This window comes from Mus caroli, chromosome 5 (genome assembly GCF_900094665.2).
Source record: "Mus caroli chromosome 5, CAROLI_EIJ_v1.1, whole genome shotgun sequence".
In the NCBI taxonomy this organism is placed as follows: Eukaryota; Metazoa; Chordata; class Mammalia; order Rodentia; family Muridae; genus Mus; species Mus caroli.
In genome coordinates this window covers 57,698,543-57,723,205 of record NC_034574.1, presented here as the reverse complement: position 1 = coordinate 57,723,205, position 24,663 = coordinate 57,698,543, and the positions used below count along the sequence as shown (strand labels likewise).

At 45.6% G+C, this 24,663-nt stretch overlaps 1 long non-coding RNA gene across 1 annotated transcript in view; it reads right to left on the bottom strand.

The window, feature by feature from the left end:
- The window catches only part of LOC110295449, a 49,216-nt gene extending 24,913 nt beyond the window's left edge, over positions 1-24,303 (bottom strand). The window contains exons 1-2 of the long non-coding RNA XR_002378069.1: positions 24,142-24,303; positions 22,147-22,264 (exon numbers count right to left, since the gene is read on the bottom strand). This is a non-coding gene — a long non-coding RNA (uncharacterized LOC110295449). The remainder of the gene's footprint in view (positions 1-22,146; positions 22,265-24,141) is intronic.
- Between the last annotated feature and the right edge of the window lie 360 nt (positions 24,304-24,663).

Sequence of the window (24,663 nt, the reverse complement as noted above, 5' to 3'; positions counted from 1 at the left end):
GGAATTATGTTCATGTGGCTATCATCTTTTGGGATTGTTGAAAGATTACTTTCTTGCTTTTCTAGAGTGTAGTTTCCCTCCTTGTGTGGGTGTTTTCCATCTGTTATCCTTTGTAGGGCTGGATTTATGGAAAGATATTGTGTAAATTTGGTTTTTTCATAGAATATCTTGATTTCTCCATCTATGGTAATTGAGAGTTTTGCTGGGTATAGTAGCCTGGGCTGCCATTTGTGTTCTCTTACGATCTGTATGACATCTTCCCAGGATCTTCTAGCTTTAATAGTCTCTGGTGAGAAGTCTGGTATAACTCTGATAGGTCTGCCTTTATATGTTACTTGACCTTTTCCCCTAACTGCTTTTAATATTCTTTTTTTGTTTAGTGCATGGTGTTTTAATTATTATATGATGGTAGGAATTTCTTTTTTGTCCAGTCTATTTGGAGTACTGTAGGCTTCTTGTATGTTCATGGGCATCTCTTTCTTTAGGTTAGGGAAGTTTTCTTCTATAATTTTGTTGAAGATATTTACTGACTCTTTGAGTTGGGAATCTTGGCTCTCTTCTATACCTTTTATCCTTAGGTTTGGTCTTCTCTTTTCTTTTTTCTATTTTTCTTTTTCTTTTTTGTTTGTTTGGTTTTTGGTTTTTTGTTTCTTTGTTTGTTTTGTTTTTAGAGACAGGGTTTCTCTGTGTAGCCCTGGCTGTCCTGGAACTCACACTGTAGACCAGGCTGGCCTCGAACTCAGAAATTCGCCTGCCTCTGCCTCCCAAGTGCTGGGATTAAAGGCGTGCGCCACCACGCCCAGCTCTGGTCTCCTCATTGTGTCCTGGATTTCCTGGATGTCTTGGATTAGGAGATTTTTGCTTATTACATTTTCTTTAACTGTTGTGGCAATGCTTTCTATGGTATCTTCTGCACCTGAGATTCTCTCTTCTATCTCTTGTATTCTCTTGGTGATGCTTGCATCTATGTCTCCTGATCTCTTTCCTAGGTCTTCTAACTCCAGGATTGTCTTCCTTTGTGATTTCTTTATTGTTTCTATTTCCATTTTTAGATCTTGGATTTTTTTGTTCATTTCCTTCACCTGTCTGATTATGTTTTCCTGTAATTCTTTAAGGATTTTCTGTGTTTCCTCGTCATGGGCTTCTAGCTGTTTACCTATGGTCTCCTGTATTTCTTTAAGGAGTTATTTATATCCTTCTTAAAATCCTCTATCACTATCATGAAAAGTGGTTTTAGATCCAAACATTGCTATTCCAGTGTGATGGGGTATCCAGGACTTGCTATAATAGGAGAACTGGGTTCTGAGGATGCCAAGTAAGCTTGGTTTCTGTTGTTTATGTTCTTATGCTTGCCTCCTGCCATCTGCTTATCTCTAGTGCTACCGTCCCTCACTATATCTGTCTGGAGCCTGTCCTTTCTGTGATCCTGCTTATGTCAGAATTCCTCAGAGTTCAGCTGTCTCTGTGATCCTATGATTCTGGGATCCTGAGATCCTGAGTGTGTCCGAGCTTCTGGGAGTCAAGCTGCCTCTGGAAGCCTGAGATCCTGTTGTGACCAAGCACCTGGGATCCTGTGGACCTGGGTGTGTTAGAGCACCTGGGAGTGGAACTTCCTCTGGGTGTTATGGGACTAGCTGCAGAGTTCTTGCCCAAGGTCTGCTCAGGGCAGTGGCTCAAACTGGAAAGAACCTGTGCCACTGGTCGGGTGGAGTTCCTGGGTCCCACTGGTCCTAAAGATTTATTTATTTATTTATTTATTTATTTATTTATTTATTTCATGTAGATGAGTACACCTTGCTCTCTTCAGACACACCAGAAAAGGGCATCAGATCTCATTATAGATGGTTGTGAGCCACCATGTGGTTGCTGGGAATTGAACTCAGGACCTCTGTGCTCTTAACTGCTGAATCATCTCTCCAGCCCCAATCATGCCAGCCTTTAAAGTACTGTTAAAGGGAATTGTGCTCAACAAATCCACTCCTAGGTGGATTCCTGTAGAAATCAAAATTTATCCATACAATATTATACAGGTAAACGCCATTTATGATAGCCAAAAGGTGGAAGCAATCCAAACATCCAGCAACTGGCGAGAGATGAATGCAGTGTGGCAGACATCCACACACTGAGTTCATTCAGCAGCAAAAAAGAAGGATCACCTATAATCAGCACTGCATAGAGCTGCACACATCAGACTAAGGGAAGAGAGCAATGGGCCACCGTCCTATGACACACCCCGCACAGACCAGTCTTCCCAGATCCATGAGACTATTGCAAATGGCTGTGAGGTGTTTGACTGGGGCAGTCGATAGATTTTAAAACTCAGCCACAGTAATGATTACCCCTGTTTCTTTACTTAAAATCATTGAATTATTAAAATAAACATTATTTTTATGGAATACTAATATGGCCTTTAAACTATTTAAAAAAGAAAAAGGGGGAAGGTTGAAAAGTAAGTGTGCCATTATGGTCGACCCAAAATAGATTAATGGAGGGAGCATGAGGGATAAAACTGGCTTTGTGAGTGGAAGGATTCATCAGCTGGAGGAAGGAACAACAGCACATGAAGGCTGAGTGCAGAGAGGATTATAGGATGCAACTGATGAGTGATTGACAGAAAGGGGAAGTTTGGAATGTAAGGCTAGAGAACCAACATCAAACATCAGTGTCCATTAATATAAGCTGAAGAGGTTGGGTGTCTGTGGACAGAGGTACTGACCATCATGCTTTGCTGCGGCATGGGGCTAAGTCAACATCTGTTTCTGAACAAAAGAAATTAGTCACCTCTGTGATCCAGTGGCCAAAGAGAGTTTCTTTCTTCCCGTAGGTAAGTGCTTATTACTTGGATACGGTTTCAAATGCATCACTTTGAAAGTAATTCACTCTGACTTTTATGATATATAAAATTGTATGTCTTATTTACAGTAGGGTTTTATGGGCCAAATGACTTAACTTATGCTGGTGAAAACTTCAAAAAACAAGAGGAAACACCTGGTCCTGATAAGGATTAAAGCAAACAGAAGAAAGTACCAAGGTCTAGGCAAACAGTAGCTTCCTTGTGCCACCTGGAAGCCAGAGGGACTCAGAGAAAGCCAAAGCACAGCACTGAGGGATTCAGGAAGGTCCTTGCTCCCCACAACTTCTGTGTCTGCTCCCATCCTGCCCTCTCTATGGCCCCCCATGTTCAAGACCTGAAGGACAGGAGGAGTGTTATTCTATCCACATGCCTGCCTGGTGACCCTCAAAAGGGTGAGTCTACCTGACATTATGAAGTATTAGAGGGCCCCCACTATCACTCCTCTCTGTCATACTCTGTAGCACAAGACACACGACCACCCCACACAGGCCATTCTCTCAGCCTGTGAGCAAGGAAGGCCTTCTACCAGAATAAACAAAATCTACTCAAGTCTTCAAAATGGCTTCCACCAGGACTTAGCTCTTACATGGGTGGAAGGGTGTGCCGCTGTGGATGAGAACACAGCAACCATATCTCAGCTGTGCAGAGCCTGGGCTTTAACAGCTCTGAAGATCAACGTCGACTTATTCTCCCCTGGGGACCCATGTAATCCTCACACCCACTGAAATCTGTGCAAATCACCTCTCTGTTTGCAGAGAAAGAAGCTGAGGCTTGGTAAGGCTTGCACAAGTACACTCAACTAATTCTAATCTCACGTGCTCCTTCCCCACCATGTTACAGGTTCCCCTGAATTAGACCGAAAATAGGTTGATTTATGCACAGGGGGGCAAAGTCAGAGTCTTGTTCCACTCCATCTAGATGAGCCCTAGCAGTAGCCTGGAGGCCATCAGTCTGGACAAGAGGATGTCCTTGTAAGCATGGTGCAGGGTGCTCAAGCAAAGATCTATGGGGTAGAAGACCAAAAGTGACAGAATTCCATGACAGCTGGTATCTCAAGTTTCTCTCAGTCTGCCTGTGCTTGGGTGGTTGTTGTTTATATTATTATTATTATTATTACCATCATCATCATCATATTTCTATTGTTTGTTTTGGTTTATTTTTGTTTATTTTTTTTGAGAGCCCAGGATTGTCTTGAATTTACGGTTAAGAAAAGGATTCACTTGCCTCTCCCCCCCACATACTAGGAACAGAGGTAAATGGTGCTGCGGATTGAACCCAGGGCTTCCTTCATACACTCTACCAACTGAATGGCATCCCATGTTTCTTCCCATTTTAAACAGGTTAGGATTTGGAATCAGAAGGAAAAATCAAAACAGATTTTAAACTTGGGCTTTGAGATATAGTGTTGAGTGATCGTGGGGAAGTGGCTGAAGCTCTAAGCCTCTCTGAAAGTGAAGATAATTCGTCTCACCTCCTGCACAGAGCCCTTTACAGACTTAAGATCACATTCTGGAGATGGGCTTTGTAAGGTGCTGTCCATATAGTAATCAATAGTTTATTAAATATTGACCCTCTAGCTTTTTAAAATTAGTCCAGTCTCCTGTTGTTTATGCCAGACCTCAATTTCATAAATGAATGCCCTGTGTCTTCATCCAAGTTGTTCAAACAGAGAAGAACCAGGGAAGAAAGAAGGGTGTGGGGAGGTGCAGAGGAAGCAAGTTCAGGGCAAGTCCCAGCAGAGACACAGTTCTATTGTCTGACACTGGCAGCCTCCCTCTGGATGGGAGAGCACATCTGATGAATGACAGCCCAAGTCTCTAACCGGCCACACAATAATCTATTCATCCTAAATCAGCCTGTGTTTCTCCGTGCTTCCTGAAACGGACCACGAAAGGCTCTCTCAAACACCTGGATGGAATCTGGCGTTGTCCTCGTAACCCTCCCCTGATCGGACAGTCCAGTTTTAAACAAAGAAACCGGGTCTGCTGGGCCATGTTCATCCCCCCACTCCCGCCCTTGATTCACATTCCCTTCTGGATCACCTTCAGAAATGAGCACGAGGAGGGGTGGGTGGAGGATGGCTCAGGGGTGGGGCCATCTCCTATTCAAGCATGAGGACCTGAGTCTGAATCCCAGCACCCACATAAAAACCTGGGTGCCGCACATGTCTGGAACATTAGTGCTGTGCTGGGTACAGAGACAGGGAAGCCTCTGGGGTTTGTTGGACACCAGCCAAGTTCCGGGTGCAGTGTGAGACCCTGTCAGGAAAATAATGTGGAGAATGGTGGAACAAGACACTTGACATCCTCTTCTGGCCACTACACACACTTGCACGATGCACTCCCCATGTGTATACTACACACACACAGAGAGAGACAGAGAGACAGAGAAAGAGAGAGAGACTCTTGAGCCACTTTCCACAAAGTTGTTCTAGAATGTTCTTTGGGAAGGCATTGAGGAAGACTTCAAAATGATGGCAAATAAATATCAGGCTTTATCTAAACAACATGAACAAGAAGCAGAATTTCATGGGCATTTTTGCAGAGAGACCCCAAACATCCATTCAGGGATTCCAAGCACATTGAGGATTAATGTCTCTAAGGATCAAGACTGGGGCAGAGGGAGTGGCTGAATATAATCCACCCATGTTGAGGGCCACATGCTGAAAGAGGGATTTTCCCCTAGAGTTCTTACAAAGCATCAATCCTTGACACAAAGAGAAGCTCAAGCTTTGATTGATGGTTTCCAGAGCCCACTGCCTCTTGCTCAGTGAAAATACATCCAGTCATGTCTCCTGGTGCTTACCCTGTCAACACCAGTGCCTGAAAATCATGCCTAGCTCTCTTCTTGCACCCTATTTCTCAGCTCATCCAGTGGAGTTGAGTCAAGGTTAAGAACACACCTGATAATTCATTTACTTCCTTAAGACTAGCCATATTGAATCTAGATTATTTCACTGAAAAAATAGGGATATCAGCAATCCAACTTCACAGGATGGTGGTGGCACAGGGCAAAGTAGGGATCAACAAGCTGTACATAAGGTAGCACAGTGCCTGCATTCTAAGCATGGACCAATTGCTCATACCTGCCCCCAAATCAGCACCGATTGCCATGCGACCTTGCATTTCTCACCTGAAGATAGAGTGTACCTGACACCTCAGTGGTCCTGACTCTTGGATGGCTTGTGACTTGTGCCAGCCAATAGAATGTGGGCAGCCCAAACAAGGAACACCTTCCAAAAAGAGGCCTTGAGTGTTCCATATTTCCACTCATTTTATTTGTATTTCTTCCATTGCCAAGCAAAGGGCATGCCCCAGAGGAGCACTGGATCAAGGAGAGTGGAAGTCTCATGCAGCTGACTGGATGCAGTCCACAGTGTAGAGCTATGCCAAGAAGAACTCAGCCTAGATCAGCCAAACCCTTGTCTGCCCAGCCCACGAACGGTGAACAAGAAACAAGGATGTATTGTTATACACCACAGGATGCTTTTAAGTGGTATTATTGTGATCATTTCTAGTTTCTTCTCAAACAGACCCATGATATAAGCTTGTTGAGAGCAGCTAAGTGGGTTCTGTTGCCATCAACCCTCTACGCAATGAACACGAGTATGGCTTTGGGAACCGGAGAGATGTAATTCACACAAGACATCTGGGTCTTTGTAACTGAGTAGCTTGGGGAAAGTATATTCTCTGGGTCTCTGCTATTGTTTGAGTAGCACCTCCAAACTTGTGTTGAGAATTAATTGCCAGTGTGATACTGTTGAGATGTAGGGAATTCAAGGGGTGATTAGCTGGATGGCATGGCTCATGTCTATAGTCCTATATTCAGGAAGTTGAGCAGGAGGTTTTCTGTGAGTCTGAGGTCATCCTGGACTACAGAATGAGTTCCAAGGTATCCTGAGCTACAAATAAAGATCCTGCCTCAACAAAGGAGTGATATAAGTGGACACCCATAAACAAATTAGCATTATTAATTAACATCATTAAGAAGTGGACAGTTACAGGAGACACCCATAGCTCTAATGCTATGGCAACACTTTGACCAAAAGCAACTTAGAGAAAAGGGAATTTATTTGGGCATACATTTTCAGGGGGATAGAGGCCACCATGGTAAGGGAGGGCACTGCACCAGGAGAATGAGGCCAGCCTGGTAGTCAAGAAGTAGAGATAACTTCTATCTATACATGAGAGACAGATAGACAGACAAACAGACAGACCAGGAAGTGAGACTATAAACTTCAAAGCCTGTCTCCAGGGGCTATTTCTTCCACCATGGTTCCATGTCCAAAGAGTCCATAAACCTCCCAAACAGTGCTACCAGTGAGAGGCCATGTGTTCAGATACAGGAGCCTTGGGGGACATTTCTCATTCAAACCAGCATAGGAGACCTGGCCTCTGATAACATGATAGCTTTGCTTCTCCTCTCTGTCCAAATTTTCTGACTGTTGCTGTGATAAACAGTACGATCAAAAGCAACTGGGGGAAGAAAGGGTTTATGTGGCTTACATTTCTATAGCATATTTCCATCACTGAAGGAAGTCAGGCCAGGAGATCAAGGAGGAACCAGAAGGCAGAAACCGAGGTATGTGCTATCTTCAGTAATAGGGTTTTACCATTGCATTCTGGTGGGCTACTGGGAGCAGTGGTGATAATCTGTATTGTCTGGGGAAATCTCCAGGGGCCTGTGACCAACAACTTGAAAAGGCATCCCATACTACACCTGCCACTGGTTTTTTTTTTTTTTCTTCACTCTATGGCTTCTGGAAAGATAATTATTTCCTATGGAGGGTAATTCCAATTAAATAGATATTTCAATTATATATACATATATATTTAATTACATATAATATATATTTAATTATGTATATAATGTATATTTAATTATATATATTTAATTATATATATGTGTATATATATATATATATAGAGAGAGAGAGAGAGAGAGAGAGAGAGAGAGAGAGAGATTAGGCTTCCATATTCTAAACATGCTTAGTGTTAGCATTCTTACCCCCCCATTCTCTCCCCCTTTCATGTCATTTGTATTCTATTATCTTCTATTATCTCTACTCCCTTAAGATTCCACTCCCCACCTCCTCCCCACCCCACCCACCAATGGCCTCTTTCTAGTTCCCTGGGTTCTGAAGAACTCCAAATTAAACACACAGACCTAATGCTAAGATCCACATATGAAAAAGACTAGAAGCTTTCTGGGTGTGAGGAACTTGAAATCTTAAGGCACAAGAGTAAATCTATATCCTATGAAGGGGGTGAGATTTATTTAGCCAGTATTGTTCAGAATGCCCATTAATTCCAGGATGAGTAGAAAGAAATAGAAGATTTGCTAAAGAAAAACAAAGGGGCTCATGGGAATGGAGAGGGCCCATCAATCTCAGCTTAAAAGCTAATTGTTTGCTTGAACAGGTATTAACTCAAGAAATTAATTTGGTGGAAAGCGTTGGAGGTGTCAAAGACATCATTATAGTCTTGCTGTGAGACGGGAGTGGGGCATAAAAGCGTGGCCGGGTGGGGATAAACATGATGACGTGTTTGCATTGGTGGGTGTAGTCAGGGCTTGAAGGAGAGCAGAGACGGTGCCAAAGAAAGGGCAGGTGGAAAGGAAAATCAAACACGCTCATAAGCGTGCCCATGATTCTCGGAAACTTAAGGAAGTGTGGCACAGGTGCAAGGACAGGACAGCTGCCATAGACAGACTCCGCTAGCGCAGGGACATCTGTGCAACTCCTGGGCAAAGGTACCTGGGAATTCACATCGCTGGCATCAGGTCCACCAGGCCCAAGACAGCAAAATCCAAGGAAGCTGGTCGTGGTGCTACTTCTTAAAAAGTTATGAACTGAAATCAGTCTCGAGGTAGTTTTAACAAAAGACTGGAAGATTTGAATTGGAAACAAGGAAACTTTAGATGGACAGTTATAGTTCCTGAATGTTCATCTAGACCAAGTAATACTTAGCGAAGGATAAAGATCAATAAGAGGGACTTCTTCATCCTTGCTATAGACTATAGACAACAAAGGAAGGAAATAAAAAAGGAAGGGGAAATGGAAAGAGGAAGAAAACCCTTCTGTCATCTTAACAATGATGCTTCTCTGAGTTTGTCCCATCTCTCAGTGATTGTGTCCCATCTCTCAGAGCACACCCATGCTCAGCTTCGCCCACTGCCGCCAGCACACGAGTTAGACATTTGTTCTTTCTTTGTCATCACAGAATCTTGAATTATGAATGAATCTACCTCTGCCTGCCCTCACACATTCCTGCAGCCTTCATAATTATTCCCTTGAACAGTGTACCATTTTTGCAGCAAAACAACAACAACAACAAAAACACAAAACCTCTACCCTTTAGTGGTTAAATGCCTACTTTTGGAGCCAAAAAGCCCTAAATCTAAGCTCTGACTTTGCCATTTGTCATCTTGGCAACTGTGGTCGGCTTGGGTCCTCATGTCCAGTAAGTAGACAGTGACTACCACTTCCCACAACTACTGTGAGAGTTCAGTGAAGATACTGGAAAATAGACTTAAACGTGGTAACTGGCCCATAGGAAAGGATTGAGAAGCAGGGGCTATTTGATGCAAAATATAGAGGGGTTCCTCTAAGTTTCTCAATAGACAAGGCTGTCTGTGTCCCATACTGGGGGCAGAGGGAGCCAAAAGAGTATAGAGAGGCCATGTGCTCGCCCCTCCAAACAGAGCAAACCAGTGTCCAGATGCTTGGACCTCAAACTTCTCATCTGTTCTCCTTCCTGGGCAGGGAATTACCTGCTTAAGCCCCACTGCGAGGCTGTAGGGCAATACAGCATCACTTTCGGTAAACGGGCATTAGCCCCTTAGGGAAAGCAAGCATTAAACAGACCCATGAAGCAGACCATGAAGCAGAATCGTTGCCCAGAGCACGGTTGGCCAGGATGGAAGAATCTGTGCTGCTTAGGAAAACCTGCTCCTTTAGGGACAGGAGTTCCATGTTTAACAATATGCTATTCATGGAGACTGCTGGAACAGCTAAGCTCTGATGCCTAACTCAAGGGTGAATGCCCTTCGTGAAGTACTCAAAGGCATTTGCTACCTGAAGCAGAGCAGGCAAGTTATATACATATGTACTGACTTCTTTTATGTCAGCTTATGTCAATTGAGGAGGGACCCTCAACTGAGAAAATGTCCCCACAAGACTGACCTGTGGGCAAGCCTGCAGAGCATTTTCTCAATGAATGGTTGATGTGGGTGGGCCCACCTTCAGTGAGCAGTGCCATCCTTTGGTGGGTAGTCCTGGATCATATAAGAAGATGGACTGAGTGAGGCAGGAGCACACAGCACCCCTCCATGGCCTCTACTTCAGTTCCTACCACCAAATTCCTGCCCCTAAACTCTTCTCTCAGGGATGAACTATTACCTAGAAGTGTAAGACAAAAATCAACTCATTTTTTTCTCAAGTTGCTTTCGGTCATGGTGTTTATCACACTAGAAATCTTAACTAAGACCATACACATGTAAAATAGGCCGGTGGAACAGTTATCATTTCTATAATGTGAGGGGAATAATCCTCTTTAACAAATCAATTATTAAACATTCACCTACCTGGCTACTTTTAAAAATATTTATTATTTATTTTATTTGTATATATATATATATATACAATATATATATATACAAATATATACACATATATATACAATATATATATACACAATATATACAATATACAATATATATATACAATATACAATATATACAATATACAATATATATATATACAAATATATATATTGTGTGTGTATGTGTGTAGATAAGTGTGTGTGACAGACAGGAGTGGGGTATGCCAGTTCCCCTGGAGGCTGATAGGGTCTGGGATCCCATGAAGCTGACCTTAAGGATAGTGATGAGCCATCCTTCTTGAGTGTTGGGGCCTGAGCTTGGGAACTCTTCAAAAGCAGCAATTGTTCTTAACCGATGTACCATCTCTCAGACCCCAGCTGGCTACATTTTCTTGAACATTTATTAGGTGTCAGATGCTGAAGCAGGCATAGAAGCCCCTGCTGGATGCTGCTATGGCCTATATATGACTTGTGTGTGTTTATACATACACACAGAAGCAAAACTGATAGCACCAAAATGCCAGAGGAAATGATCTGGTAAAGTCTTGGCTCCATTAAGCCATCCTGACACTAACCCTGACCACTCTATTTCATGGCTCAGCTTTCCTGGATCTCCACACATCCCGTCCCTCCTCTTCCTGACTTTTCCCTGAAACATCATGTATACGTACATATATGTGTATGTCAGGTGGACATATTACACTTTATATATGCATATATAATTTTCTTATTGCTTATCTATTTTGCCCTGCTAAAATGTTAATCTCTTTGCAAGTAAGGAAAGAGAGGGTTTGGTTTTTTTTTTGGTTTTGGTTTTGGTTTTGGTTATTTTGGTCAGCTTTGATATATACCATGATGTATCTAGAAGAAAGTCTGGCATGGAATAAGCACTCAGTAAAGTTCCTCAAGTGTAATAGATCTGCTGGGGTAAAAGACAGTTATCCATCCATCCATCCGTCTGTCCGTCCATCCGTCCATCCATCCATCCATCATCCATCCATCCATTCATTGAGTAAGCATCTGTTGTCTTCTCTAGGTAAAGAGAAGACATTTTTTTTTTTATCTTCTCTAAGGGTTTGGTGACCTGGACACAGAACAAAGATATTCTGACTGCTCTAATAGTGTGATCCAAGACTGCAGAGACAAATGCACAGGCCACATTCCTGAGCATGCCGGACCCTGGGTGTGGTGGTGACTTGCAGCGGTGACTTGCTGGGAATGAGGCTGGCCAGACATTGTGGGCACCAAGTCTAGAAACCTGGTCCCCTGACTGAGCAGCTGAACCCTTAAAATCCTCAGAGACATAAGTTTCATTTTAAAATAACTCCCTCTAGATACAGACTTAGAACTCCATCAAAGCCAGCTAAGCCAGCCCGTTTGAGAGGCAGAAAGCCAGATGGCGGGAATACCAAGAGCACTCTCTTCCTTGTTATCACTGACACTGGTCAAACCACGTTTTACTGCTCTTCGAATCACAAAGGAATGGACTCACATTCACAGGTACTTTAAGAACATACTCAGGCAGCCTCCAACTGTTCACTGATCATTCCAGCCAAAGGATCAGAAGATGGTGTGTGGAGGAAACATTCTCCTGGCTCTTCGACTACCAGCCACTTCCAGGGAAGGAAGACTTGTGTGCTTGAGCAGAGTGTACCTTGGGAAGAACGGGTATGGGGTGCAGCTAGGAAACCCATATGCTCTTTCTACTTCAGGCTGCATGTAGCCAGCCCAAGGAGAACTCGCTGAACCTCCATGGGTAGTGAGTTCCTTTCCAGACACCAGAAACAGCCACAAATAGCAAGAAGGGTCTGGGACAGTTGATGATGATTGACCCTATGGAGCGGAGGCGATGCTATAAAAATCAGTTGCATACTGGCATCAGGAGACAGGCTGGCTGCTCCGGCAAAAACAGCATACAAAAATAATTCTGTTATAAACTGACTCTCTCCTATATATAGTAAAGACAAATAATCGCCCACTTCCCCCCGTTAATGTATCTTTCAAGTTCCTGTTTTTAAATAGCTTTTCTGAAAAGCTCACCTTGCTGAACTTTCTAATGGTGGCTACAAAGGGAATATCTAGCCATCATGAGATGACCATACAGGGGGACAGGAGGGAAGGGCAGGGCTATGAGAGAGACCCTTTAGCTCACCCACAGGGAAAAGCAGGCCACTTGGGAAAAATCCAGACGCATTAGTTCCAGTTTTTTTGTTGTTGTTGTTGTTGTTGCTGTTGGTTCCTGTTCTCTGGCAGGCCAGAGCACTCTGCAGAAAAGGGACCTCCCAGAGCCTTTCCAGCCTGCTTCTCCTGCATGACCTGCACCTGCTCTGGGGCACGATAAAATATCTAGGGATAACACCGGGGCGGGAGCCATGTGCATGGTCAAGGTCTATGCAATGTACTGATCTCTGGTGAGTTATGATGCTATCAAAGTTGCCTTTTCTCACCGGTACAGCTTAAAAGAAAAGAACCAGACGCCCCTCCTGTGAGTTGCTCTGCCCAGGTCCTGTATCTCAGCCCATGTGTTGAGACAGACAGACTCCCATTGTAAGCTGTGACCTTTACCCGCAGAAGCTTGCACTGTTTGTGGACGGAAGGAGACACAGTCACTCTTCCAACCCTCTCCGGCTGAGTCCCGCTGGGAGCTGCTACCTCCTGTACACCTTGTCGTTCTACCCTAGAGACTTCATTTTTCTCTTCCTTTTACCTGTTTCCTCCCTCAGGCCTGGGAAGAGATGTAAGCCCTCACGGCTTTCTTACAACCACTCTCCTGAAAGACAACTGACCAGGAGAGGAGACATCCCAGCAATAGGAAACACCATGAAGAACACCTCTCTAGAGTTCCATTAAGCGCTGGGGACAGGACCATGGTAATATTGTGCTGAGCATAAAGGGCTGAAATAGCTGCAGAGTGGTGGCCTTCCAGCTACTTCAGTGGGAGACTATGAATCCATTGTCCTTTCAGTGAGCGTGTTGGGGAATACAGTGTCTGCACCACTCAAGCTTAGTGCACTGTTCTAGACCCAGCACTGACTGGATGGTATCCAAAACCTGCCAAACTTCTGTCCGTCTTGCTATCATCATTTCCAGTGTATGATCAAGGCTTTAGTGGTCCTGAAAGATTGAGGGATCTCCCCAGGAGTACAGAGCTACATCATGAAAAGCCAGGACCAAAGTCCCTTCAGGACACTTAGCGGTCCCATTCTCCTGCCCCAAGAAGAGATGTCCAAAGGAGATTGTGCAACCCACACTGAAAGTTGGTTCCAGGCACTGCCCTCAGAAAAGTCCCTCACCGAGCATTTGAGCTTCTCTCACTTCAGTCACAGTCCATTTCCTCTTCCCGGCCAGCCGGCATGCGAGAGAATTAGGTGTGGCAACTTCCGAGAAGGGAGGGAGGGACCCATCCCCCCACCCCCCACCCCTACGCCCCGCCCCCACCCCACCCCTCAGGACATCCTACAGCTCTGAATGGGAGCATTCCTTCACAGTAGTTGTGCTGGAACCAAAACCCTTCCTGTGAAAGTCACCTGCCCCCATCGGGAAGTCCCCCACCCCCCTGCATCCTTGTCAAAAGCTCCTCCTCCCCCCCACCCCCGCCCTCTCCACCTTGGAGAGCAAAGGTTCATTAGCTTGCTAAGAAATCACATCTCTGCCTCTGGTGCAACAAGCCTGGGGTCTTGCAGCGGACAAATGGTATTTTTGGTTCCTTGGTAAGTCTACAAACCCAGGGTTCCATCTCCTGGCATTAAATAGCTTTCTTACTTATTGGAGCATGCCCAAAAGTCAGACCCACTACAGGGCTTGTTAAAATTCTGATGGCAGTACTCCACCCACTGGTAGGACCCCGGGGGCCTGTATCTCTAACAAGTTCCCAAGAGATGTTGATGCTGCTGGCCCTGGACCACACTCCCCATCTCCAGGGATTACTTTGTGGTACTGTTAGCCCCAGCAATGCCATTTTCACAAAGCACCATTTAAAACATGATTCCAGGATAACGTATTATGTAAGACCCCAGAAGCACAAATCAGCATGTGAGGTCAAGAGGTAGAGGAGAGTGAAGAGTGTGAAGCCAGGCAAGCCCTAGCCAAACACTGAGAAGAGAGCTCTTGAAGTCCTGTGCCTCCCATAAGGAGCGCACAGCAAGGGATAGTGGAAAAAGTCTTGTTTATAGTCAGGCTTTCTTTCTCATTCCTGAGGTGACCACAGCTGACCTGGGCAAAACAGGCTTGCCCTGCCCAGACCTGCCCAAGGTGTTCCCTCATTCCTTGGAGGTGAAGATGGTACGGGGTGGTGGGGGTTGTGGGAAGGGGTATGGGGGACATGGTCTGGGGATACTGTCTGTCTCAGCCTGCCAGCCCAAGTGGACTCTGGAATTCCAATCTGAGTAGCTGAGAAGACAGAAATGTTCTGACCCTTTCTGCAATCACAATTTCTTAAAAACATCAACATCAGAAGCTAAAACCTGAGAAGATTAACTGCTCAACTTCTTCCCAAATTCTTTTGCCCGTTCCATTCCTTCTGAATGGAAATTCCTTTCTTGTGGCTACTCCTAGTCTCCCCTCCACAGTCAGCTATGGCTCCTGTCTGGACGGTGGTCCCAGGCACTTCTCCCTCTCTGGCTTCCACACTTCCAGCATCCTTAAACCCTCGAGCATTCCCAGCCAACCAGCATCTCCTTTACAGGCTCCCTGTTCCTTTGCCTCCTCCCTTTGTCCTCTCTGAATCATCATTTTCTTTCCTGTGACATCGACAACAAGAACTGAAGAAACAGAAGGAAAGGTAGCTGTGAGCAGAGTGGGGCTGGAAAGGGATTTTCTCTCAGAGAGAGATTAGAAAGAAAGAGTGTAGAGAGGCCTAGCAGCCCCCTGGAGGTTTTGAGGAAAGAGAACCCAGGCAGGTTCTGGAAGCAACAGAAAGAAACAGGGTGGAGATTGTAGCAGGGGTGGCTCTGTGGTGTGGTTACAGAGTGTGAAAAATGCAGTAAAGGGGATACAGCAATTCTGAAACCTCCCCTGGTGCCCAGGACCCTTGTGCTTTAACTGCATCACCACGGTGGGACTAGGTGGCCTGGGCTTAGCCTTCATTGGCTCACCTCCGCATGATCCTTCCATCTTTGACCTTGCCCTTCCCAGTGTCTGGCATGGTGCCTAAGCTGTGGTAGATGCTCAGAAAGGGTCCCTTCTTTCCTCTCTCCAGCTCAGGGGCATCCTTCATGTTGACATGGGGGCAGAATTGGAGTTGAGGCTGATAGGACAATAGGAGATGAGGAGGGAGGGTAAATAATGCATAGCACCGAACCCCATCCCCCCTGGACCAAATACCAGCCGCACAATGCTGATCTTGGCAGGGGGCCCACCATCTACCAGCCCCCCGCAGGCCTCTGGGGTATGGCTAATTAAAGACACGGTTACTCATTTCATTCCCAAGTCACTATTTAAGGAAATAGAACCATGCCATTCCTCTAAGGCCTCTGACCCGATACTAGAGGCAAACAATGCCGGGGCTTGTCCAAGTGGCCATAAATGCAGAGCTGTTCAAAGAGCAATTGAGGGCCAGAAAGGGAGGACAGCACAGGCCACACAGCTGGGCCAGCTGCTGGATGGTCCCCTCCTTCCATTCTCCCCACTCCCTCCTCTTCCCCATCCCCTGCAGAAGCTAGTGGCAACCCTCCCACCCTGACACCCCCTCCCTACCACCTCCTCTGAAGTTAGCTCCTGGTTTTCTGAGCTCATTCAGACTCATAGCTGACTCAGAGAAGCCTTAGTGATCTCCGTGGATTTCAAGCAGGAGCAACTTGCAGCCTCTGGGATTTTTCAGGGTTTTTTGAGACTAAAGAAAAACATGGCTTTTGTATCTGTGTGTGGTGTATGTGCACATGTAAGTTCATGTGTACATGTCTATCTGTGCATGTAGGCAGAAGTCAGAAAAGGACACCTGGGATCTTGCCCCATTATTCTCCTTTTTATTCCTCCTAGACAGGGTCTCTGAACCTGTGTCTGGACTGGTGTATTGAGGATTGGTTCTAATGCTTTGATTTAATCAGGAATCTGTGTGTCCAATAGCTGAAGGACCTTGTCCCCAATTGGGTTTGATTGATTAATAAAGATGCCAGCGGTCAATGGTTGGGCAAAAGGAGATGGACCGGGACACTTAGATTTGGGAGGGCTTGGGATAGAGGAGTGGAGACAGAGGATTGCCTGAGATGGCTTGAGATGAGTTGAGAGATGGCTCAGATTTAGAGTGGCAGTGAGAGCCACTGAGCAATGTAAGAATTCTGGTAAATGGCCACTGCCCACTTCCCCATTGGGCCTGGGGTAGCAGGCAAAGGCTTAGCACTGCCTAACCTTTGAGCTAATCACAGCATTTCAAAAACAAGCTAGTGTGTGTGTATCTTTCATTCGCCAATGAGAGAGTCCCTGGGTGGGCGACTGGAAGTGTGTGACCGGCCGGGAGCACAAAGTGGAATGGTACATCTCTGCTCTTCCACCAGCCCCCTTCTCAGCATTGGGGTTAGAGGTGCACATAGAGCTGTGCCTGCCTTTTTATGTGCATCATGGGATCCAATTCTGGTCTTTTAATGCTCTTGCTTATGGAGTCATGTGTTCAGTCCCAAAACACAAACTTTAATCAACACACTCTTGGCTGAGATCTGCCTATGTCAGATGTGGTATTGAGAAGGGAAGGGCAGAGAATGCAAAGCTTTTGATAGACTGTAGTGATCGCTCAATAAAGGGCCTCCAGAGGCTGCTCTCTGCTTCCTGCAGATGGAGCCTCTGGAGAACTTCCTCTGACAGCCATGAGCTCTGCAACTCCCTCCCTGCTGTGATGAGCTGAAACCTCTGAACCCGTGAACCAACGTAAACTCTCCTCCACCATCTCACTCCTCTACCATCTCTCTCCTCCATCATCTCCCTCCTCCACCATCTCACTCCTCTACCATCTCTCTCCTCCATCATCTCCCTCCTCCACCATCTCTCTCCTCCACCATCTCCCTCCTCCACCATCTCTCTCCTCCACCATCTCACTCCTCTACCATCTCTCTCCTCCACCATCTCACTCCTCTACCATCTCTCTCCTCCATCATCTCACTCCTCTACCATCTCTCTCCACCATCATCTCCCTCCTCCATCATCTCCCTCCTCCACCATCTCTCCTCCACCATTTCTCTCCTCCACCATCACTCTCTCTCCTCCACCATCTCTCTCTCCTCCACCATCTCTCTCTCTCTCTTCCACCATCTCTCTCCTCTACCATCTCTGTTGGAGATAGTGGTCAGAATGATATTCAAGTAACAAACACAGAAAACAGATAGCAGAGAAGTAGGGTGACTTCTATGAATACCCCAAAGTCATCCTGCTTAGACTTTGGCAGCTGATTTGTGGAAGGAATTTGGAAGTTTGGGGCAGTGGACTGGAGAAGCCCTGACATGCTGTGAATGTAATGGATGATTCTGGTCCAAATGTAGAAGACCCAGAATGCTGACAGAAACACGGATGGCAAAGGACAGGCTCCAGACAAGGACAGGGATTGTATAGGGAATTAGATCTCAAGTCATTTCTATTATAGCTCCAGAAGGAGTTTGTTTGTATTCTTTACGGTCTTTAAATTTTGAAGTGAAGCTGGGTTTTTCTGTTGTTTTGTTTCCAAGGCAGGGTTTCTCTGTGTAGCCCCCACTGTCCTGGAACTCACTTTGCAGGTCAGGCTGGCCTTGAACTCAGAGATCTGCCTGCCTCTGCCTCCCGAGTGCTGGGACTAACGGTGTGCACCACCTCATCCAGCTTTGAAGCTGGTTTTTAAAAGAGTGGGCCAATTTATTTGGTTGAAAAAATTTCCAAGTCTTCACAGCGTTCAGGTTGGTACAGGGCCATTTTTGGCTGCTTTTAGTCAGGAAACTCCGAGCAGGAAAATGTGGGAAAACATGCAGTTTGAGAGAGAAAAACAAAAAACACAAAACACAAACTTTCCTAAAGTTGGAGGTAAAACCAGTATAGACAAAGCAGCTAATCTGTTAAACAGATTAGCATCCTTCAAGAAGCTGCACGCAGCACGAGGAAATGGGAGTGGAGGTGAGACCCCGCCCTGCTCTACGGTGTGAAAGTACAAACTCATTGAAAGAATTTCCTTTGTAAGAGAGAGTGAAAAACATGCCTTCCTAAACAGGGTCTTCCAGAACTGATACACATGTACTCAGAGAGACTGTAACGGTACAAACAAGACCTGCGTGGTTACAAATCAGACAAGAGCCCAGGATGGAGAAAGGGAAGTGGAGAAGTCCACTCCTGACCAATCCTAACCATCAAACTAGTTGCAAACAAAACTACTGGGAACGGGAAAATCTGTGCTCTTCAATGGAGAGATGCACAGATGTATCAATCCCACTCCAGGGTAGACTCCATGCCCAGGAGTAGTCGGCTAACACAAAGTAGACTCTGTGCTTGATTGTATGGGAGTTGCATTATTTTGTTTGGTATTTTTTCTTACTGGTTTTCTTTTCCTTTCTTTTCTTTTTTTTTTTTTGTTTGTCTGTTTTGATTTTCTCTTTCATTTTTCTTTTTTCTTAAGAGAGAAAAGACGTGAAGCTGTGTAGGGTAGGGAGATGGAGAGGAGCTGGGAGAAGTTGGGGGAAAGGAAAATGTATGATCGAAATGTATGGATTAAAAACAATTTAAAAAAAAAAAGTTTTAAAGCCCTCCTAGAAAAGCACTGACTAGAAGTATTTTCTTTGGTACAACAAAGTGGGCTCTCAGAAGCTGCATAGGCCTAGGGGCTACGTGTGTCTGACACTGTACAAGTGTGTGTGCACTCAGGGCTGCGTGTGCCTGACGCTGCCTGAGAAGCTACAGGATTCAATGGTCATCATGTCAGGTTTCAGTCTTGCTTTGATCCGATCTTTTTTGCTGCCCTCTTGTTTCTTTTAGAATGGCAACATTCAGCCTATGTCCTCTTCTATGCCATTTCAGTTTTGATTGAATGGCTCACAGCCCAGAGTTTTCTCTTGGGCCTCAGAAGAGACACTGGACTCTGGAACAACGTTGGGACTATTAAGACTATAGGAATTCTTAAAATTAGACACGATGCAGCTCTGGTCACGAGATGCCCACGAGCCTTTAGGTCCAGTGGTAGAATATTGCGGCTTGACTCTGAAGTGCCCCCACAGGCTCAGGCTTTGAGAGCTCATTCCCCATGTGGTGGTTCTATTCTGGGAGGCTGTGGAATGGGAAGTGGCGCTTTGCTAGCGGAAGGAGGTCATTTAAGTCAGACCCCAGAAGATAGCCCAGCCTCTAGCCCTGGCCCACTGTGACGTGAAGGGTCTCCCATCACATGCTCCGGCCGTGGGCTCTGACAAGTCTGCCCCACTCTGAAACCAGGAGTCGAAATAAACTTTCCTCCTTAGGGTGTTCCTGTCAGATCCTTTGGTTGAAGTAATACGAAAGCAGCCGATACAGAGAGGAAATCAGATACTAGCGCATCCGAGAGCATGATGTCGTCCCAGGTAGGACTATCCATTGGCGCAGTACGTTTTATGGGCTGGGGTTCCAGACTGAATATTAGAAAAAGCAACTTGAGCACGCATTAGCTCCTCTCTGCTTCCCAACTTGAGGTACCTAGCTAGCTGCCTTAATTTTCTCCCACCACACCTCCCCACCGTGATGGTCCACACCTTCAAACTGAGAGCAGAAATAAATTGTAGATGTTGTTACAGTAACGAGATGAGCAATGAACAGGCCATTTAAGACCAGAAAACATTGCGGGGCGGTGGTGGCACACGCCTTTAATCCCAGCACTTGGGAGGCAGAGGCAGGCGGATTTCTGAGTTCGAGGCCAGCCTGGTCTACAAAGTGAGTTTCAGGACAGCCAGGGCTATACAGAAAAAAACCCTGGCTCGAAAGAAACAAAACAACAACAACAAAATTAGAAAACATCTTTCAATGCTTCAGTGTCTCCAAGCAACTGTGGTGATTTTTTATTTTATTTTATTTTTATTACTTTACTTTGGTTATTTCCATTTAAATAATAAAAAAAATCCATCTGTACTAAATGACTTCTCATTCTTCTGACTGAATTGATAAACCTCACTGACACTGTGGGTGAGCTAGGACTGAAGAGATGACTGAGGTGAAGACACTGGTCACCAGGTCTAACAGGCTGGGTTCTGTAAATCCGCAGGGTGGAAAGAAGGAACCACCTCACTTGGGCTGCCCTCTGACCTCCACCGTGAGCCTTGATGCACTGTTTGAAACTGATTTGTAACAGAATATCTAGTAAAAAAGTTTAAGGTTACTAAGTAACTATAAAACTAATTTTCATTGAGCTAATCTGACAAAATGGCTTTAGACCAAGAGTAGGGCTTGGTCCCTAACTGAGTAATTAAAACCGATACCATCTAAAACAGAAGACCCTCTGGGAATGGAGGAAGTGTCTTTAGGCTGAAGCCAACTGGTAGAAACTGAGAGGATCCCCAAACATGCGTCGTGGAAACTCATCTTCAGGGCTCTCTGGCTGACTTGAGGCAGGGAGAGCGCTCCAAATCCCTTCCAAACGTTGTGGGTCTGATTTCCCTGGAACTGGAAAATCGCCTTTCCTTGTTGGAGGGATGAATTTTTTTTTCCTTTGAGAGGACAGAGTTTGTTCTTCTTTCTTGAGGCTAAGATCAAACTGATCCCTTTGTTCCACAGTCTCCCGTTGAAAAGGGAGACCATTCGGACCAACCAGCTTTTCCCAGCCCCACCCCAGCTCCCGCAAAGGAATCTGTGCCGAATCTAGCACAGACCTCCTCTCCAGGGAATCCCAGAGGCTTGTGGGCTGCAAGAGTACAGATCCCAATCTCTGTCATGGCTTCATGGACCACCCCCACAGCACTTACAAAGTCGTATGTATGTGCTATGCTCGGCTTAAGTGGGATCTGTCTATATTTTCACCAAAAGGATATCGATTCAGATTTCCCAAGACCCTCGCAACCTCTAAGAAACTTCAGTTGTCCATAGTGTTTTCCATTGGCACATCCTATCTGTACTGGTTAATTTTGTGTCAACTTGACACAGCTGGAGTTATCACAGAGAAAGGAGCTTCAGTTGGAGAAATGCCTCCATGAAATCCAGCTGTGGGGCATTTTCTCAATTAGTGATCAAGGGGGAAAGGCCCCTTGTGGGTGGTGCCATCTCTGGGCTGGTAGTCCAGGCTGAGCAAGCCAGGGGAAGCAAGCCAGTAAGGGACATCCCTCCATGGCCTCTGCATCAGCTCCTGCTTCCTGACCTACTTGAGTTCCAGTCCTGACTTCCTTGGTGATGAACAGCAATGTGAAAGTGTAAGCTGAATAATCCCTTTCCTCCCCAACTTGCTTCTTGGTCATGATGTTTGTGCAGGAATAGAAACCCTGACTAAGACACTATCAGCAGACAAATAACTAATTGATTTGGAAGTCAAAATTAAGTTTATACTGATTCTTGGCTGAAGGAGCCCTGGTAATGTTTCCTGCCATCTGAGTTTACTTATCTGTAAAATGGGTTCATTCCCCTCTCCAGATGATTTCAAAGGATAAATGAGGCAGTATAGATACAGTATTTATTAAGGTACTTCTCAGAGCCAGGCCTGGTGGCTTGTGCCTGTAATTCTAACACTCCCAAGTCATCCTGGCTACACAATGAGTTGCTGGCAAAGCTTGAACTCTATACAGTGTAAGTATAGCATACCTCAAAACAAAGCAGCGACAAATTCCAATGGTTGACAGGAGGTGTAAAGCAAGGTTTATGAACAGCAGCTGTTGTTCTTCCGGCCACTGCTGTTGAAGAAGAGGTCACAGGGACCCATCTAGGAGGGTTTCAGAAAAGAGAACACAGACTGGTTAATGGGAAGGCCCTGCTACAGATCCCTGTCATTGGATACTTCCCACAACAATGTGTAGCTTAAGTGGGATCAGTCACCTGGTGGTCAGATGTTTCCAAGTTCCTGGGGGTGAGACCATGCTCTGCTGGGGAGCCCAGGAACGCAGCCTGATTTCCTGGTTCAAAAATCACACCTGTGAAATTCTATCCAGGTGGGAAATTCTTCTGCCCTGAGACTCCTCAAGCCATGGTTCATTATCAAGTTATTTTTCCAGGTCACTCTGAGGTCACCTCCTTAACTAATACCACAGTCTGGGAGGATAGCCACCCAGGTCAGCTTCAAGGGCTTTGCCTAAAATTCCACAATAACACCTCTTTCATTGACCGTTTACTATGTACCAGTTACCACACATATGGTGATATGGGCATCTATTTAAGACTCTCCAGGGTCTAGCTACAAAACTCTCTAGCAAAAGACCAGGAACTCAGGCGTGGCAACTAACCCAGTCATTCATCTGAGAATACAGCCAGCAGGCAAAAGACCCAATATTCCAGGTCTTTCTGACTCTGGTGCCTGTTACCATCAGGCTAGATGCCACCGAAGCCTGTTAAGGCAATATTCCTCTCCCCTGTCACCTGTGTTTACACTTGTCAGGGAAGCAAACAGGGTTTAAGAATCTCATTTTTCTCCCCCGCTGAGGACACAACACAGCCTGTGGTCACGAGTCAGGTCCTTCATGGCTCTACATTCTCCAGAATATTCTCCAGCCTTTCTCAGATCACATCATATCTGCTCAGGACACAATGTAATAGCCCATATTTCCATTTCTCTAGTTTGGCTAAGTGGCCACATTTCTGAAACACCTGGTTGGAGCAAGAGTGCCACCTGCTGGAATATCTGGGTCACTGCCAACACTAATTCCTCCAGGCAGAGAGGGCAGGCCAGCAGGATGGGTTTCAGGAAAGTGGTGTGAAGCCCTTACTTCCTGGACATGTTCCTGGACAGCTCCAAGAACTCACTCAGCAATGTCCAGGTCCAGATTTCACTGAAATTGCCAGGGACTGCTCAAATACAGGTCTGAGAGTTCGAGTGTGTTCCTTGGGTTCAAAGCCCAGGCCTGGGATCAGGAAGATAGAATGCAGAACCATGGTAGTACAGGGTTGTAGTCTTATCTTTCTGTAACTATTTAAAATGTTGCTTGTCAGAACCTTTTGGTATTCATTTTGATGTTTTCAAAATAGGGCTTCACTTATTTACAGACTTTGCGGAGGCATGACTTTGTAAGGAGTAATCTTCACAAAATCTTCAGGCTTTATCAAGCAAACGGAAGACAGCAGTGGCTATAGCTGTAGAAACAGCATGGTCGCCCTGACAGAGACCCAGGCATTTGCCAGTGTGCAGTGTTTTTGGACACAGGTTGGTTGGAGGAGCACCTCTCCCAGATAAACAGATTCTCAGCAGCATGAGCCACTTCCTTCTTTGTCCCTGGCTTGCTGCTTCCAGTCATCTCAGCCCTGCCACGGTTCTCAAGTGGAGTTCTTGGAAAGCTGCAGCCTCACCTCTGGAATACCCACTCATCCACCCGAGGGCCTTGCAATTCTCCTACAAGATCATTTCTGTGCCAGCCTCACTGTTTCCTGGCAGCCCTGAGCATTTCACAAACACTCCTGTTAGCAAACATCCTCCCCGCCCCCCGCTCCCATTGCATTCCTATTTATCTATCTTCCTCACAATATGGGGGAAGACTTGGGAGAGCGGGCTACTAACTGTTACTCATTTTGGAATCCATAGCACTTAGCACAGATATTAAAATGTCTCAATGAACGAGTAATTACATTTTGATTGAGGAAACAATCACTTACAATATTTTTCCCTAAGAACATTCCTTGGCTCTTTCGGCAATATATGAGCCTTGGTAGGGTCGATTGGAAGACGGATTTCACCACCATTCTTTACATTTCTTGGAGGTGTGAGTCTCTGACAGTCGCAGCGTGTGGGCGAGGCTCAGCCCTGCTTGGCCTCTGGAGAAGTAACTGACATCCAGACCACTTTCTGAGCATGCGCAGTGCCCACTTAGCAGTAAATGGCTCCAGGCAAGCCATGGGTTTTGCTGCTTTTTGTAATTCTTCATTTGCCTCCACCCATGCTCAGAGCAAGAGAGAGAGAGAGCCAATAGGGGAATTCACAGGAGAGAGTGGCCATTGGCTGAAGCCAGCTGTCGCCTGGGAACCCCACAGCTTTATTGTCAAAGACCCAAACAGGAAATTGGTTGCCCCAACTCACTTCCGCATCAGGATACAGAGAGCTGGATTTCGTGAGTCGGACCGCTAGCTTTACTCTTGCTTCCTTTTGCCAGAACAAAATTCGTAAGAAATCGATAAGAT